The sequence below is a fragment of the Petromyzon marinus genome, chromosome 60 (assembly GCF_048934315.1).
Source record: "Petromyzon marinus isolate PM22_M1 ecotype Great Lakes invasive population chromosome 60, UKy_Petmar_22M1.pri1.0, whole genome shotgun sequence".
In the NCBI taxonomy this organism is placed as follows: Eukaryota; Metazoa; Chordata; class Hyperoartia; order Petromyzontiformes; family Petromyzontidae; genus Petromyzon; species Petromyzon marinus.
Window position 1 is genome coordinate 6,073,479 of NC_133726.1, and position 4,658 is coordinate 6,078,136.

Consider the following 4,658-nt stretch of genomic DNA (forward strand, 5'->3'; position numbering starts at 1 on the left):
TTTAAACCCAGGACGCAGCTGCAACACGGTGTTTTTTAAACCCAGGATGCAGCTGCAACACGGTGATTTTTAAACCCAAGATGAAGCTGCAACACGGTGATTTTTAAACCCAGGAAGCAGCTGCAACACAGTGTTTTTTAAACCCAGGAAGCTGCAACACGGTGATTTTTAAACCCAGGAAGCTGCAACACGGTGTTTTTTAAACCCAGGATGAAGCTGCAACACGGTGTTTTTTAAACCAAGGATGAAGCTGCAACTCGGCGATTTTTAAACCCTGGATGAAGCTGCAACACGATGATTTTTAAACCCAGGACGAGGCTGCAACACGGTGATTTTTAAACCCAGGATGAAGCTGCAACACGATGATTTTTAAACCCAGGACGAGGCTGCAACACGGTGATTTTTAAACCCAGGATGAAGCTGCAACACGGTGTGTTTTAAACCCAGGACGCAGCTGCAACTCGATGTTTTGTAAACCCAGGATGAAGCTGCAACACAGTGATTTTTAAACCCAGGATGCAGCTGCAACACGGTGTTTTTTAAACCCAGGATGAAGCTGTAACACAGTGATTTTTAAACCCAGGATGAAGCTGCAACACGATGATTTTTAAACCCAGGACGAGGCTGCAACACTGTGATTTTTAAACCCAGGATGAAGCTGCAACACGGTGTTTTTTAAACCCAGGATGAAGCTGCAACACGGTGTTTTTTAAACCCAGGATGAAGCTGCAACACGGTGTTTTTTAAACCCAGGATGAAGCTGCAACACAGTGATTTTTAAACCCAGGATGAAGCTGCAACACGATGATTTTTAAACCCAGGACGAGGCTGCAACACGGTGATTTTTAAACCCAGGACGCAGCTGAAACACGGTGTTTTGTAAACGCAGGATGAAGCTGCAACACGGTGATTTTTAAACCCAGGAAGCAGCTGCAACACGGTGTTTTTTTAAACCCAGGATGAAGCTGCAACACGGTGTTTTTTAAACTCAGGATGAAGCTGTAACACGGTGATTTTTAAACCCAGGATGAAGCTGCAACACGGTGTTTTTTAAACCCAGGATGAAGCTGCAACACGGTGATTTTTAAACCCAGGATGAAGCTGCAACACGGTGATTTTTAAACCCAGGATGAAGCTGCAACACGGTGATTTTTAAACCCAGGATGAAGCTGCAACACGATGATTTTTAAACCCAGGACGAGGCTGCAACACGGTGTTTTTTAAACCCAGGAAGCAGCTGAAACACGGTGTTTTGTAAACGCAGGATGAAGCTGGAACCCGGTGTTTTTTAAACCCAGGACTGTCAGCAGCTTCAGCGCAGCCCTCTGACCTCTGACCTACCTGGTCACTTCTGACAGTTTAATAGGAACCCAAAATAGAACAGAATAATATTTAGCGTATACAGGCGCGCCTAACTTTTCAATTGCAGAATTGTACGTTATATAAGCTATGTATTTAAAAAAAAACTGAAACAAATTACGAATCGTGCCGCAGCACGACATCGTGCGCACCCCAACGTCACGACGTTGGCCCGCCGGAAAAAACCGTAGTCGAGGAAGCAACTGCCCGAACGAAACGAGACGCTCTCGCTCGGGTGACTGGCTTCGCCAGCTTGTTTATTTATAATAATCATCATAATAATAAAAGTAGTCCTCTTGGCGACATCGCGGCAACGCCCCGCACGACGTTGCACACCTTTGTGCATTTTGCCGACGGAATCTGCGGCGGAAGCGGCAGAGAGACGTTTTGCTGCCAGCGTTTTGCAGTCTGTTCTTCATTAAAAAATAAACTCCACATGTAAGCCGCGGGTTTGTGATAGGGCGGGGTGGCGGGGTTAAGGGGCTAGCAGAAGGTGCAAAACAAAATACTAAACAGACGGATTTTAATTTTCGTGGACGTGCACCCAAGCCGATTCTTTCGCAACTTTTCGCCGTCCACCGTGGCGAAGTATGGCGTGGGGGGAGGAGGGGGGGGGTGGGGGAGACCTTCATCCAGCAGTGGATTGACGACAAAGTGGGCAGTAAATTACGTCGGCTGCATGTCATACTGTCCCGACAATCTGAAACTTTCCTGGATGAGCAAAAAAAAACCTTTTAAATAATGGGGGGGAGGGGTGTCAGACTCTAGCTTGGCACAGCAGCGACCGCACTATCTTGACAGCATTTAAAAACTTACGCATGACGTCACTGGAGCATCACAATGACACGCCTGATTGTGACGTAGGGGGCGGCGGTCACGCTGCCCGGCAGGGACGGTCTTGCGATTCTAGCCCTACGGCTGCCCTGGTTAATACCGATGCGGGCGCGTCAACCGTACAATACTACGCGTCGTCCGCTTTGCAGCGAATTGTCGAGGATCCTGGGACGTAGTTCAAAAGAGTATTATGCATGTTGAACTTCTTTCGCGCCGTACGTAGCCGACCAGTAATATCGGAAGGAGTAAGTAGTCCGTTGCGTGCCGACATCGCGGTCTAAATTTGAAAAATTACCCTCGCGCAAGTTGTCCTGATGGCGTAAAACGGCAGAGCAACATCGCCGCCCCCTCCCCCGTAGGCCGAACTTAATCGGACCTCCGATTAGCACGCTTGGCTACATACGGTGCGAAAGAAAAAAACATACAAAACTACCGGATGACGAAAACCGTCTGTGAAACAAATCCCCTTCGTGCTACCCTTTGCGTGGTAAGAATGGCGCGCATGCCAACACGTACGAACGATCCGAGTTGAATTAAATGCCCCTTGTCCGTGAGATCGGCAGTCCACCAGCATTGAATTCTTCAGCAAGCCGATGGGACATTATTTGTATGTCAAAACCGGTGTCGTGTTTTCCTCATCTTGAAGTCTCGCGGAAGACCGCACGTCTGATGGCACGAGTAATAAATACCGTAGATTATTTTTTTTAAACGTGGAGAGGCGGACACGTGAAGGAGATGTCTTGTCCGCTTATTCTTTTCGATTTGATTCAAAGTCTTTGTTTTTCCTCTTCAAACTGCTGTTGAGCTACTTGGGACACGGCCCAGTAGGGGTGTACCCCGCCCCGGCGAGATGTTAACTACCTCGCCTGGTATACGTGGGTTCGATCCAGAACCCTGGCTCCTGTATATTTGGAGTTTGCATGTCTCTTTCCCCGTGGTAGCATGGATTTTTCTCCGGGTCCTCCAGTTTTTCCCTCCACATTTACAATCAACGTGCGTTTGGAGTATTTGGCTGCTGTAAATTTTCACGTGATTAGCCACTTTGTTGAGCTATCGTTTGTGGCCAGGTCGCTTCTGAAAAAGCGCTACATAGCTCAGCGGGCATTACTTGGTAAAATAAAAATAGTGTTTAATAATTTTAGTTTAATCTCCCCCACCTACCCCTGCCCCCACTGCCATCACCCCAGAAAATTGATGAACTGTCATTACTACTCAAGAAGGGACACTCTGTGAACACTGTACATGTCCTGTAGCAGACACGGCCATCACGAGAATCCGTCACGACATAGACTTTGAGAATCGAAGGTCATTGAAATATCGAACACATTAACCAATGCATTGCGTCGCGAGCTCGAAGCTTCGACGTTCATCAGCCATTCTCAGCATCGTTACCTCCACAACAGCTGTTATCGTTTACACGAGTTTAATTGAGTTTGTGTGTATTCCTGTACACCAGTGTTCCTCACACATTGTCAGAGAGGGGGGAGCCACTTTCGCCAATAAGACATCATCAGTGTGTGAGGACCATCACAGATTTGAAACCATTGGGGGGGGGGCTTGACAGCAGCACGATGATGATGGTGGGGGGTGGTTTTCACTTGTTGTGCGATTGTCGGGGGCCCGAACATCAGGGGCCGCACTGAAGGCCACCAGTGGCCGCACTGAAGGCCACCAGTGGCCCGCACTGAAGGCCACCAGTGGCCCGCGGGTCCTGCAGTGACGAACACTGCTGTATATTATTGCCGTTGTGCAAGTTTACGGTTGCGGTGCATCGCACTATTATACAGAAGTTCATTGCAATGGGTACGCCCCTGCTAGGAATGCGGGGTGGCACAGTGGTTAGCACACTGTGCTGTGAACTCGGCGACCCGAGTTCCCTGGCACATGGCATTTAAACCTGTCCTGAACACTCCCTTCGATTCACAAGCGTGGTGAAGTATAGTCAACAAACCCCCCCCCCCCCCCATCCTTCATAACCAACACAGCATGTGGAGGGAGGGCTTCATTCAACAATGGTTTGAAGAAGCCCTGTGAATATACTCGTTTCGTATCTAAAAACGTTTCTTTATCGTGTTGCGCCTTCTTTAAAAAAAAATGTAAAAAAGAGGGGGAGTCAAGGATAATGTCTCGGGCCGGGATGAAGGTTCCAACTTAGACAGGACGGCCGCTCCACTGTAAGAGGACGAGCTTGCATGGCCGCTGCGATGCATCCCGCGACCGCCCGCCCGCCCGCCCGCCCGCCATCTCTCCCCCACGTTGACACCATGCGGCGGCGGCGGCCCAGAGCCTCCCAACTAAGACAGGCCCACGAGTCAAATCCCGAGCGCCCGTCGGCTTGGGTGGGGGGGGTAAAAGCGCTGTCCTTTAAAAAAAAACTTTGGAGAAAATGACAGCGCCACAAAGGGGTAACACGGGAATTTGGTTTTCGCGAAAAAGCGCCGGCGCACATGCCGCTGATCCACAAG